At 47.9% G+C, this 15,229-nt stretch overlaps 1 protein-coding gene across 1 annotated transcript in view; it reads left to right on the top strand.

The window, feature by feature from the left end:
- LOC122805298 (girdin-like) overlaps positions 1-15,229 on the top strand; it is a 1,431,879-nt gene that overhangs the window by 1,079,465 nt on the left and 337,185 nt on the right. The window lies entirely within an intron of this gene.

The raw sequence follows: 15,229 nt of genomic DNA, 5'->3' as shown, positions 1-15,229 counted from the left end.
GCATGTCACCCCTACATGAATGGTGTATGGGCCATGCATACACTGGCCACCGCATAGTGGTACCCTGACAAGCCAGCTGAGGTTATCCAATGTGTAATACACCTTTGCGAGAGTTGTAGGCCAGTAATCTCTGTGGTGCGTCCCATAACTGCGTACTGTTGTAGTGTGATAGACTAGTTAGGTAGGAGTTCTAACCCCAGGCATAACAACGGTGTGTGTGAGTGTGTATCATTGTTCATGTATGTGTCAGTCTCTCAATGACTGTGTAAAAAGCAATGCTTTTTAGGCTACTCACACCCCTTACAAGTTGAATACCCTCCTTTGGCAAGGCTGCTGATGTCACCCACCTAGAAATACTCACCTGGGAGAACTGTAGCCCAGTAATCTCCGTAGCACATGCTGTAACTGCGTACTGCTGTAGTGTGAATTAGACGCGTGTTTGGGTTCTATCCCCACACATGTCAGTTCCGGATGTATTGTGTGTGTCACTGTCTGTGTAGGGAGCAATGCATTTTAGGCTAGTCTCTCACAGTCATTTCAAAGCCCTACTTTGGCAATCCTGCTGATGTCAGTCAGTGTGAAGTACACTTATGGGCAAGGACTACCCCAGTAATATCCGTGGCGCTTTCTATAACTGCATAGTGCTGTAGTGTCATACACTAGTTAGATAGTGGTTCTACTCCCAAACAAGACATGTGAATGTGTTTGTAACCCGTATCCTGTCTACCGGTGGTTGTGACTGTGTGGCACCTGTGGCCAGTGTGGAGTGGGTTATGCATTTTCCTATATAGTGGCCATACTATATATCACAATGTCCACTGTACAGGGATAACACATGTGATATGGCTGAGAGGCCGGGGTGCAGAGCCATACCCAGACATGTGACATCAAGGCCAGGCAATCACAGTTAGCAACCCCAGTATTACTCAGAGCACACTCTCACCCCATGTGTCAAACACACACATGCCTAGGTAACAGCTAATATGTGAGTAGTACACTGCACATTGGCCACTGATAGTAACTATGGAGTGACAGTGGTGGGCCACAGAGGGCATGACACCCAGTCCATCTGTCCAGTATGCACATACGTGCAGACAGTGCACCTCCCCCATGTTCTCCAATGGACAACTGCACCACCTGTGGTGCCATCACATGTGGCCCACAACAGACATACCATGCCTGACAACATTCTTGTATGGACAGATGCCACTGACACCAAGGAATGCTGATAGCATGCACACCATGTAGGTGCAGGGTAAAGCTGCTGGCCATTACCAGCCCCTGCCAAAGGTATGCAGGACTGGCACATCTGATGATAATCTGTGTTCACAACATGGACCGGACACCCCAGGTACAGTTCCACATGCCACTGTACATGCATGTAGGAGGTGTGCACATCCCAGATGCAGTCCATGTTATGGACGAAGGAACACAGACATGGCAAGTGATGCACAGCAATGCCCACACACAGTAGTCACCCAGGTGACTGGATGGGGAAATACAATACCTGCCTGTGTGTTCAAATTCAGACACTACATCCCTGAGCCACAATGCAGACCATCATGTGGTCTGATGCCAGGGTACATCCACCACCTAGCCATGGACAGCCATCTAGAGCAGTGGAACACCACACACCTGTGCAGACATGCACACATGCATGTCAGTAGTGGCACCCTGTGTGTTTGTGTGTGAGTTGCATGCTGCAGATGTTCACATCCACACTCCCTACAACTCCCATGGGCATACTGCAGCATGCTGTCTGATGTCAGACACCTTCCCATACCCTTCGCCTGTACAGCCCCCCGTATGACCTGTGTGGTGCATGGGTTACCTGCACAGTGATGTGATGTGGCAATGCCACAACCGATGAGTTGTACACCTGGACCTGCCACGTGTGTCAATGTGTGTATGTGTCCTTGTGAGAGTGTGACTGTGTTGACGCTATCACCTGTTCATGCCAACAGGCACGTGTATGTCACCTACCATACAGCTACTGTATCCCTGTTGCAGATGTCACTCCCCATCACATATATGTTCTGAGTGCTCTACAACAGGTAACCCATGTGACACATCCAATAATTGCAGCAGACTGTGCTAGCACTACATAGTCGTCAGGGGTTTGATACCCTGTGCTGCTAGGTGTGTGTCAGCCATGCCTCAGTTTTACCCTCCCACCCCTCCTTGACACATATTAGCCTCTGACTTCATCCCCCACCCCCTCTCAGGTGGATGTGGAGACCTACACCTGCCTTGCTTAGGCAGCAGCATGTGTAATGTAGGTAATGCTCATGATCAGCTGATGGCCTCTGCATGAATCGCAGTCCTTGCCTAGCTGATTGCATGTGAAACAGCTGTGGTAACATCCCCATCACTAATTGTATGGAAACACACTCCAATACCCAGGAACATCATGGTGGTGCTTGCCCTTGTCACCCACTGTAAGCAGGAACTAGATCTGGTGTGTGCCAAACAGCATCCCAAATGTATTATGGTGTACCTCTAACAACATAGACTGTGGAAACAGTGCATCAAATGGGAGGTGGATGCGCCTGACCTGACTACAGCCTGTAGGTGCTGCTATACCGCATTTGGAGTAATGTTGCTTTCACAGTGTTTGTGTGGATATGGCTGATGTACATGTCTCAATACCTGCCATGTCAGTTCCATGTTGATGGGGAATCACCATCTGCAGGATAATATGGAGCCTGGGCAGTGTTGTGTCCATGACTGCGTGTGCCACCCACAGAGGATCTAGCTGTTGACTGCTGAAGGTAGTGTGAGGATTGCAGTCAGTAGATGGAGAAAGCTGTGGTAGTCACAGATATCATATCCCTCAAAGGACAACAACCCTGTAACCACAGTAAATGTATGTGGTTATCACAGTAGCATGTCAATATTAGTCCTGTGTATGTGCTCCCAGCCACACCTCTATCAGCCTTTGTACATGTCGTGCATGAAGTGGTGCATATGTGCTGTACACCATACTTTGTGGATCATATCTCAGAACATGCCATGGATATATCTGACTGCTACACATGTTATGTACAGTAGGGGTTACATTACATTACATTACCTGCACATTCTGAGGATGTTCGTACAGTACTGAGGTCTGTGTACCTATGGTGATTGTCGATAGTGTGTGTTGTGTTGATATGTACCTTAGCCTGTGTACAGACTGTGGTAGATGACATTGTTCTAGTTCCTCTACTTGCAGATGTTACATGCTGCCCCACTGTATGGTACTGCAAGGGCGTACATGTTTGTAGGGCCATAAATACAAGTGTCCCATACCACAGACACCCACCAGACCAAACTGTGTAGCAGGCTAGTATATGTAGGGAAGTCTGTGAGTGGCACATATGAGGATGGTGTTGAACACATAGTCCATATACTGTCATACCATGCTAGCTAACCATATATGGCTGTGTTCACAGTGGTTGTGGATATGCACTGTCATACAGGTGTATCCTACCCTGTGCTGTTACATGCCTGTGGAGTCTGCTGTATATGCAGGTACATGTGCATTCCCCCTTGGGAGGTGTAGGCCAGTGTTGAGCCAGTCTGCCTGCAGCCTGCACAGTGCATTGTGACATGCCTAGCAGCTGAGTGTAGCTACCCAGTGTCATGCACAAATACTAGCCAGATGTCCCACTGCCGGGCCTCCCCTAACAGTCATGTATGTCAGACAGGGCAGTGGGATGCAGTGCAGATGTATGTCAATACCTATTGTGTAGTATGTGACCAGGGCATCCCTGTACCAGTGGTCATACCGTTACAGGCCAGGCAGGGGTGTATGAATGCATGACCTATGGTGGACATTATATACCTGTCATCATGTGTTATACCCATCTACATGGCCATCCACATCCATATTGTGAGGCATGGTACACATGTGTAGCACTAAGGGCATATGTGTATCCCTCTGGAATGTGCAGACTGTGTCAGACTCCCACATATACTGGCCAGTATCTCTGCTGCAGTCCACAGTGGCACTACATGCTAGCAGCAGTACTATACACTAATGTCCTTTGGATGTTGTTCAGTAACCAATGGCACACATGTTATGAGCAGATGTGACCTGCCACACACACCATGTCTGTGAAGACAATCCCAATGACAGTATCAATAGCCTACTAGTATACCTGCTAGAGATACCTGGCATCCCCTGCAACTACGACATTGGGAACATACAGGCTGGAGTAGCCTACACTTCATGTCCAGGACCTATGGTGGGAATTTATGTACATTTACATATCCAGATAGCCAGATATACGAATACACATGTGTACTACACCCATTTAACACTGTCATGGCAACCACCCCACCATTGATCCCCACATCATGTGTGCTTGATCCCATTACATCTCCTGTGTGATGGGCATCCGTCCCATGTGTGGGCAGCAGTGTTACCGACAGCATGTAGCAATACCCCATACAGGAGAAGTGGCACACTCAGGGCAGCCACATATTCGTCAGAAGATTAGGACATACAGACAGACTGCGAGTGGAGTTGTGTTATGCATTGTACAGTACTGGTGTTACAGGGTGTGGGTGTGCATACTAGTTTGCCATGGAATGCAATCCGTCTGCATAGCACACAACTGTGGGCCTACTCTCATGCCAGCCGGAGCTGTACCTATCACATCTTGTCTGTCCAGCACACAGGTCTTGTGTCAGATAATACACTGGCAATGTGTGTGTTGCATGTTACCAGTACATGGCTACATCCATGGCCGTCCATACCAGCAATTCCCTGACTAAGGGTATGTTACGGACTATCCTGTAACACTTGCACCTCGCGTAGTGTATGGCAATAGTTGTCCACATATGTGCCTATATTCCAGCCTCTGTCCATCACCTACATACCAAGCTGTGCACATATGTCATGTTGTTGGTGGTTGATCCATAGTGGGCTGCTAGTATAACACACTGCCTTGTCTGCCTTAAGTCCACTGCTGTAGTAACCCCAACACATATGGTGGGGTTGGGGCCATATATGTGTTGGTGCCACCTACACAAGACATGTGTGCCCTCATGCACTGCACAGCCCAGTATATATAACAGTGGTATATGGCCCTGTATAATTGAGTCCAGGGGGAGCACCTGAAAAGACCTAGGCTACTACAAAATGTGGGGTTATCAGGGCTGAGCTGCCTTAAGCTATCTGGATGTACAGTACCACATACTTCACCTATATACACATTACTGTCATGGATCTGGGTGCTGCAGGACTACTGCCCCCTGCCATACAAACTGTTCTGTGTGTTGGTGTGCACATGATGGTGTCAGTTATGCCAGGTTATGAGGCATTTACAACCCATGTGGTCATAAGATGTGCATATCACCTACTGTGTCTGTACACTGTGTAGATAGAGGCTGCTGAACTACACACCTAGAGTACATACTATCGATTGTTAGATATCCTGTGGCCCAGTGTGCCTTTCATATTGTCCAGTGTGTATGGCTTGGCCTGGACAGCAGCAGCTGTGAACATTTCCAACCTACTGTATGAGTGTAACTGGTCCACTGTAGCATCACTCCGTTGATATAGTTGTCAGTGTCTGAACAGCTATATGGCATGGCATGCAGAACTGTAATAGTACATGATAACAGGTTACCATGTCAGCATACCTGTGGGTGTTGTTTCACCTATGACCTCTCTGTGGGTGTATGTTACAGGCAAAGATTGTCATTTGTATGGGTGGCACATACAGTGTCCAGTCATTCAGGGGTCAACTGTAGGCATAGTGGCTGTTCCATATTGTGTGCATCTACCGCTTATGTTTTGTACTCTACATATAACTGCATGTGTATGTGTAGTCACATGAATATGTACATATATATATATATATATATATATATATATATATATATATATATATATAAAAATCATGTATATGTATACCTGTATCTGCATATCTGTGTCTGTGTATCTGAAGCCTGGTAATGTTGATGGCATCCACATAATACATTCCCCATGGGAGCCAGAATGTACCACATGATATGTTACCAATAACAACCTGACATCATACAGGTGGGATGTAGTGCAGATAACATCGTGTGCCCATGTTGCCACTGGCCCTGGTTATGGGTTTGCCAACACTTGGTAGTGTATTGCAGGGCAGATGTGTTTGGCTGGGGGGGATACCTATTCATACGACCCATATAGTGTGTGGTGCCTCTCAACCCCATTACCGTAACATGTAGCCTGTTACAATCCACTCCCCTAACAGCTACATTTGCCTTGCAGTACCAGCACAACAGTTTTGCACTAATGGGTCGGTAGGCATGGGAATCCCATTGAGGTCTGCCACGTGTGTGTATATGTGCATGTGTGCATATCTGTAGGGTACACCGGTACAAGTCCACATACTCCTATTGCAATACACATTGCCACACAGTAGTACGGATATTGTTGTTGTCACCCATAGGTGTGGCAATGCAATACAACACCCTACTATGCCTGTGGCGTGTGCATCACATGCATATCCCTGTGGTACCACTGTTGTGATATGCAATGGGTTGTTTTTGCGTCATGGCCACTGTGTGTTAGTGAGTATGTCAGAGTATCTAGATAAGTTCTAGTGTGTACAATACCCAGTGGGGTATGTGGGTGCTGTGTACACTGTCTTTCCACCATGGTACACCTGGTATATGGCCCACATACCACTCTCAGATGACCAATGTCACCATCACCCATACAGGTAACAGAAAACAGGATACGGCCAAGTTCCACATGTTCTGTCTGCAGCCTACCTGTAACACATTGGACATATGGGCTAGTTAGTTATCAACTATACAACCAGGTCTCTAAGATGTGTGTCTACCAGTTATGTGTTTGTCAATGTGTATATGATGTTATGATACACTATGCATTCACCATATACAAACATTACATCCCCCATTACCATATTGTACATGTCTGTGGAAGGTCTGCATGTAGCACATGACCTGGTACACACCTCACCCTACAGATTGTGCTGTGAGTGCAATGACAGCCACATAGTACAGTAGCACTACATACCCAGGTTGGGGTCTAGACACAGTGTTGCCAAGTCAGGATGTGTGTACATGTGGATGGGTTGACATTAGGGTGCAGTTCATACCTGTACCAGCAGACAACCAGTCATGTTTGCACAGCCAGTAGCTGTTATACATACCTGTGGCATGTGTGCAACTGTACACCACATATGTCCCAGCCATGGTGTCACCACACTGATACACCCATGTGGAATATGACTGTGAACCATCCTCCTGCTGACACATGTATGCCTACAGCACAAATGGATGACAGTATGGGGATGCATCTTACCAGCATGGCTACACTACCTGACATGTATGCAGTACATATTACTCCTGAGTACATTCTACACTGCAGTACATTGCGGCACTCTGTCACAGTCACCGTGTGCATCAGAACCATGTTAGCCTGTCCCTGCATCGATGTTAGGGATGGCAGGGATGTGGCACAGGTATCATCATATGCACAGGGTGTGTGACTGTCATCCTAGCTGCATGGCTACACTACCTGATATGTATGCAGTACACATTACCCCTGACTACATTCTACACTGCAGTACATTGCGGCACCCCATTAATGTCACTGTGTGCAGCAGAACCATGTTAGCCTGTCCCTGCATCAATGTTATGGATGACTAGGATGTGGCACAGGTATCATCATATGCACAGGGTGTGTTGCAGGTGTGCCAGAGGCCGAGGGGGGGGTCCAAAAATGTGTCACCATGTTTGCGGGTGAGGGGTGTGGTTTCTTGATTGGGGCATGGTGATGTGGTGTGTGCTGGTATGGGGACACCCTAGTCATGGTTGCATAGTGTGTGGTTATGCGTGCACACAGTTCCCCCATGCGGCTGCCCTACACGGGTAATGTTGGAGAGCTGCAGACCATACCTGGCAGTGTGTGCTGTTCAGTGCCTCTGGCCATGGACACACCGACTGTGCCTGCCAGGGGTTCCATGGGCACATGCAGGTACAGAACTTGAGGTGCTACTCTCCCCTGATGATGACATATGTCCACTGGAATCGTGTCCCGCCTGAGCCTGGCCAGGGCCACGTGCACATGGCCTGCTGAAGTGTGGTGTGGACAGCAGCCCCTGTGGTGTGCTCGGGCTGGTACTGCCACTACAGGTGTGGCTGTGCATCCTGGCACATCCATGTTGACTGCCAGCTGCTGGTGTCTCTGGCCTATGTCCACACGGATATCGCAGCACTCCCACCACATATTCTAGCACAGACATACCACAGTCGAGGAGGCCAATCATCTCACCCCACCATTTATTCATGACCTCAGTATATTCATGGAAGGCAACAGCGAGTTCATGAAGGTTGCCACTTACAGCTGCAAAAGCAGACCTCTGCAGCCTCAGGACCTGTCTGGAGTTCATTTCCATACATGTCTGTGCCTCAATTACAGCCTGAAACATGCTCCTGGTGGTACCAGCTGTAGCGCCTCTGCCAGGGGCAGGATGACCTGTGGTCCTCCCACGAGCACCACTGTACATCTGCCAATGTGGTGGCCTTCTGGATATCTGGCTATGCTGACTGTGACTCAACACAGTTGGCATGGACACCACACTTTCCTGGCCATTGCCACCAAGCATCAACTGTCCCTCTGCTATGGCCACATGTGATGGGGTTTGTAGGGGCACTGTAACTGTGTACGGGCTTGGGGTGGCTAGGAGGGTGATAACACATGTTGGTGCAGATTCAGCCACTGGCAACCCCACCTGTGCCTCACTGTACCTTCATCATCATCAGTGTCTGTAGGGACACCTACCTCAGTATGTGAGCAGGAGGGACCATGACCCACCTCGCCACCTGTGGGGAAAACAAATACACATGTTAAGACCTGTACAGCAGTGCATAACAGTACACACACTTACACACACTCACACTGACAGCCACCTTACAACCTCACCTTCCCTGTGTTTGCAGACAGTCCCACAGTCAGTTACATATGTTCCCCTTCCTGCATGGCACTTGCTAATACACATGCATCACTACAGCCCATTAACATATCATCCCTCCCCATGCCTACATGTGTGGTTACCACACCTGACCTGTTACTCCATTCCCTCCCTGACCTGGGTGGAGTAGGTTGTACATGACCTCACAGCTGTCACCCTGTATTACCCTGTGTATGGGCAGTAATGGTGTATGAGGCCCCTATATGGCTGGGGCTGCTACATTCACTACATATGTCACACACCAGAGCCTCATACTACAGTCTTGCTCAGTCCATGCCACATCTGCTGCACAAATGACCCATAATGCGGACGACAGTACTACCTGGATACACTCACTGATGTGCTGTGGTGATTCCCCATTGCATTTGTAGTGCTGCATATGTGGGTAGCTGGTTACCTATCTGCTGCTGGCAATATGATGTGTATACCTGGTATGTCCTGCACCTCCCAATACATGCTCCATGCTACAGCCCTTGTTATGCTATCAGCTGTCCTGTGTTCACATATCTGACAGGTTGCACTGGTGTCCCATGTCTCACTCCATGTACAGCACAATCCCAAGGGGAAGTAACACCATGTGGTCAATCCCACTATTGCCTGTGCATACAGGGACACATGCACATCTGACATGCATCATCCACACTCCACTAGATTGCACCTGCGAACACAACCAGGTCACACACACACCCCACACGCCTACATGTGGAGTTGCACAACATTTGTACATACAGTCCTCCCATTAACCTTCTGTCAACATGCATTACACATGGAGCTCAACAGCATGCAGTGCAATTATAGTGACATCATGTTACCAGCAGTATACATGTGTGTGAGGCATGGGCTTTGTTGGTTGGTCATGGCCCCTCCCTGTGTTAACACTGCACCCATGTACAATGTGTTACTGTGGCCTATTCTGCACCCTGCCTAGTACTGTGCACCATACATTGCAGGTGTAGATACCATTGATGCATCTGTAGTACTGTGTCAGTTATGTCAGCTCCACTGCTCACAGCCCCTGTGTGTTGTAGCAACACATGCCTGGGATAGTATGTGAACAGCTATCAGTTGTGGATGCCTGATGTCTGCGTTACAGATCACAACATCAGCAGTGCATATATGACCAGTACATAACTATTACACTGACAACCAGCGGACCTTACCATGGCTGTGAGGGGTGCCCTACACACTTGTCCCAGACCTCTGCATGGTTGCAAGGTCTACTCATGTGTACATCCCCTGGAGTGCACACACTGTTGTGACAAGTGCTGTGGAGTCAGGGTTACGTCTGCAATGTTTACTTAACCTGCTTGTGCGCAGCTGCAGCCATGGTGGTGTTGAGTCACACATGTCCCTACTGTAGGCCATGTGTCCTGCCACATGTCACATCCCTGTGGACACATTGCACATTGACAGGATGTTAGTTATCTTGCATGTGTCTGTTGTACCCTTCCGATACCCCAGCATGGTCTCTACTGTGATGCAGTGCATTTCTCAGCAACAAAACATGAACGTGTACAGCATGCAGTATGGGAAGGTGTGTTAAACGTGTGCATGGGGGATAGCTCATAGCTATTACATGCCCAGTTAATCATCATGCATGAACACAAACCATACTCACAGCTACAGGCTGCTGCTGTGGTTGTAACCTGGAGGGACCTGCATAGGAATGTGAGAAACCTGATGTCAGTGGTCACAGCTGTTGCATTCATAACAGGTGAGTGCAGCATTAAGTTACATCAACAGTAGAATTACACAATATTACAACTTCTACACAACTGTTTATTACTATTGCACAGCAGCAGACAAAGTATATGACATCTCAGCTCTGCATGATGTACTTGTACAGCTGCAGATGCATACACAAGAGTGGTGTACCAATGTGCACTGGGGCCTTACCTGCACGCTCCTTAGCTGGTGCATCGTTGGCATGCACCTCCAGAATGTGCCCTGCCAGGTGTTGGCATTGCTGGCAGACAGGTGCCACTAGGCTGCTGAGAAGCTCCTCCACATTGGTGAGGGGTGGATGGGTGGGTTTCCCCCTCTGTTGCGAGGTGATCCCCCCTTATGGCAGCTGCACGCTGACGTACATGGTGAAGCAGGTCAGTGCAATAATGCTGGACCTGCTCATAGCTGCGGTTCTGCAGTCTGACATCATTGACCCTGTGGACTAGCTCGTTCCACAGGGCGCTCCTCTCCTGCTGGTTGTGGGCTGTCCAGCCAAAAAGAAGTATGTAGTTCTGTACTGCACATGATCAGATGATGGGCTCTGCACCAATCAATGTGCATCAGTTGCTGACTGCATGCAGCCTGCTGTTTAGTGATTCTGTTAACCATCGTCAATGCAACCGAGTACTATAAAATGCTTACTCATGTGGGCATTGTCCCTTCACCTTTCCAGTATGGAAAACATCCTTCCTGTATATTGGCAACAGTGTTACAGACAGCAGGTTGTGGTACCTACTACAGCAGGACTTGCAGACACAGGACAACTACACATTCTTAGGTTGTTCCAGACCTACAGAATGAGTGAGTGGTGTTGTTATGTGCTTTGTATATTACTGGTCTTGTAGTGTTTGTGTGTACATAGTAGTTTCGGATGGAATGCAGTCTGTCTGCATAGCTCACAACAGTGGGCCTATCCACATGATGGTGAGTGGATTGCCTGTTTACTTTTGCCTGTGCACCACACAGGGCTTGTCCTAGATATATCCCCAGCAATCTGTCTGTTGCATGCTATCAGTACATGGCTACTTCCAGTTCTGTTCCTGATGTGTTATTCCTGCATAATGGTATGTTGCATTGAATCCTGTAACACCAGCAATGTGCAGGGTGTGTAACTGCAATATTACAGGTATGGCCCTGTGTTCCTGCTTCTGTCCTCCATATATATGGCTGGCTTTGTCCTGTTGTGATCTGGTTAGGGGTTGTTCGGTATTGGCCTATCGTAATATACTGCTGGCATTTCTGCTATCATCCCAGTTATATTGTGGACGCTCATGACATTTGTTGGTCAGGGTCCATACATGTGACAGACACATAGACATTATCACAGGTAATAATTGTCCCCCTAGACCTTGACTACGGGGTGTAACTGGTGGCTGCTGACCTACATCAGTTATTGCTTATTGTTACCTATCTTGATGGTGAATCCTTTGGCCATAGTAGTGCGAATTGACGGGCCTGTCCTGGACAGCATAGTATGTTATATATCCACACTGTCTGCATCTACTTTTCTGTGTGGGCCTTGCATTCCTCACTAATTACATAAGTGCAGATCTATGTGCTGTCAGTAATAGCATACATTATTGTAAAATACACCATAACAAGTTGTCTGTGTATACATATCTGTGTGTCTTCTCATGTGCTGTGAATAGGGAGTAGGCTATGTGTAGTTCCATACTCCTGTTCAAGTGCAAATGTCAATTAGTAGGTTATACAGCAAAATGATTATATTATACCGATTTCACACGGGAAATGGAATGTGCTGTAGTGGGACCCAAACCGAGAATGTGTGCGCGATAGGCGGATGCTCTGCCCACTACACTATTGCAGCTCTGCATAATTTGCATATTCCTACATTAATGTCATACCCATGTTCCCTTTCCCCAGCCCCCAAGCTCCACATACTCAGGATCCATCCATTCTGCAGTTGCTAGCCCTGCCATACCACACTTCCACACATTTCCCTCTCTGCATGTCTTGGTATGCCTCCATATTACTGTCTCGATGCAAACTTCTGCAAGCTCTTCATCAGTTTAGTCCATGTACGTTTGAGTCTTCCCTTCATCCACCTCCAATACTGGTGGGAACATTATTGTGGCCCATAACGTCTGGTGTATCCTAGCAGGGACGGACCTGTTGTTGTGTCATGAGTACAGTTTGCTGGTCTACACTGTTTCTCCCACTGGTAGCATCCTGCCAGGGTTTTCAGATGCAGCGGTTTGCTCACACACCAGACCAGCCTCATCTCCCGCTTCCACAGATGAAACACACCCCCACTCTGTGGCCCGTTTTCTATTCCTCTATTCAGTATTATATGACACTACTGTTCTCACAGTATGCGTGGACAGGCACCGTTCATTGGTACTCATAGACTGCTCGGAATACTGTGACTGAACACTGTGCACATGTTTGCTGGTTTTAATGTATATACATACATTTCCTATACTGTTGACTGACTGTGCAGGATGATATGTTTGTGATAACAGCAGCTGATTGTATATCTGCCATGCTTTCGTGGTAACTCACTTGGACTATAGTGTGCAGGGGGGGGCTGGGAGTGCTGATTATGTTGTTACTGGCCACGATGAGGGTTGTGGGCTACAGTGTGGCTAAGGCACTGTGGGGGACGTGTAGGCGGGTATGCGCTGGTGTGCACTAGGCTCAGACTTGCTGACCTCCGGTTATGGCGTCTTACACTGGGTTGGCCTCCACATTGCTTAACCAGTGTGGGCATTGCTTACCACCGCCCACACAGGCATACTCCCACTTGCTGCCACATCACCCCATGCTATTTCATATACATGTCGTTATTATACATGCTTACGTCAGGTGTATATGTCAGGTATGACTGTTCACAAAGGTCAGTGTAGGGTTAAGTGGAATTCCAGTTTAGCATTTCTGGTTAGGCTACACTCAAGTATTCGGGTTAGGTTTAGTTATGCCATACCTGTGTTGTAGAGTAGATGTGAATAGTGGAGGTGTAGGTGGGTAGGTGGAGGGGTGGACATTTTAACTGTATAGTAGGCCATTCGACTGATTGGTGAGGGAGCAGTAGTGCAGGTTTGCAGCGTGTTGGGATATGTATGTGAGGCAGGACAGGAAGTGTTAGTGTCAGTAGTTGGTGTAGGGATCTGGAGTGTTGGGGGTGGTGGACTTCGCAAGGTGGTGATCCCAGTGTGCTTGGGTTTTCCCTTCATGTGTTATTTACATATGTAGTCTGGGACAGCTGCGGTAATACACCTGGGTTGGGGGTTCCAGATTCTGCCAATATAGTTATGTGGAGGGTGTCACCTACCTGTGACTGTGAACATTACTATGAAGCAACAGGGTTCAATATGTAAGTGATGTTATTGGGCCACACGGATGGGCTGATAGTGGGGACATGTCCAGGGATGTGCAGGACAGCTGACGGGAAGGTCCACAGCTGGCCATTTCTTCTACAGCAACAGCTGTATATATACCCTGCATTTGGGGGTAGGTCTGGACAATCACACCCCTGGGTGGGAGTAAGGAGAGCAACATAGCTCTCAACCAATCAGAGACAAATCTCCACAGACTCAGGGACAAATCCCCAAATAATCAGGGACAATCAGGGACAATCTTTAAATACTTGTATTATTAGTCTGAAACATTTGCAGATTAATAGACTGTGGTGCAATATAGATATTCCAACGTAAAACTTCTATAACTCTGGATTACTATCATTATTTATTAAGGGTTATTCAACCCCTTTTCTTCAGCAGTCACCAGTTTTAAGAGGGATTGAGAGGGACTGACCTACAACTGAAGTCTATATCAGGGACGTCCCTGAAGATCGGGGACAGTTGAGAGGTCTGGACAGCAATCATACCTTGTGATGCCAATTATTTTGGCTTACATGCCTACAGTGGGGTGTTATGACCATATTTTCTTTGGTGTCATTTAGTGGGTTTGCAACAACACATCTGGTTGTACTGTACTTTGCCATGTAAACTAGACTTTGCTGCAGTGGGACTCGTACCTGGCGTGGCTGCTCGTTAGGTGTCGGCTCTGCCCAATGCACACTATTGGTTACACCCCTGGGGCGGTCCACATAGAACCGCTCCAGCCAACACCTGCACAGCTAGGCCCATAATGTCATACACATAGTTCCCAGACTGCACTTCCTCTTCAGCAGTCTTCCTTACTCTGGGTGCACATTGGGTCTAAACATACCACTACACACTGCCAACTCTCCATTTCTCGGGAACCATCACGTATGTTGCCTCACCCCATGGGTCATCAGGCTTCCCCAACCTTGTAGTCCAGGAACATACATGCCCTGCCATAGGTTATCCGTGTAATGGCTGGAAGCCCAAATAGCCAATAAATTTTTGGCTTGTCCCGCAAGGGACATTCTTGTCTTTGTTTCAAGATTAGACTTGGCAGGTCTCTCCCACTGGTAGTATCCTGCCTGTAGTCTGGGAAGCAGTGGTTTGTTTACTTTTATTGTGTGTTTGTATGTTTCACCTGGCTAGCTGGGGGGTTTGATGCGACGTGTTACA

Source organism: Protopterus annectens, chromosome 6.part1 (assembly GCF_019279795.1).
Source record: "Protopterus annectens isolate FY-2018-M chromosome 6.part1, PAN1.0, whole genome shotgun sequence".
Lineage (NCBI taxonomy): Eukaryota > Metazoa > Chordata > Ceratodontiformes > Protopteridae > Protopterus > Protopterus annectens.
Note: the sequence above shows the minus strand (reverse complement) of the source record. Positions and strands in the feature narration are given on the sequence as shown.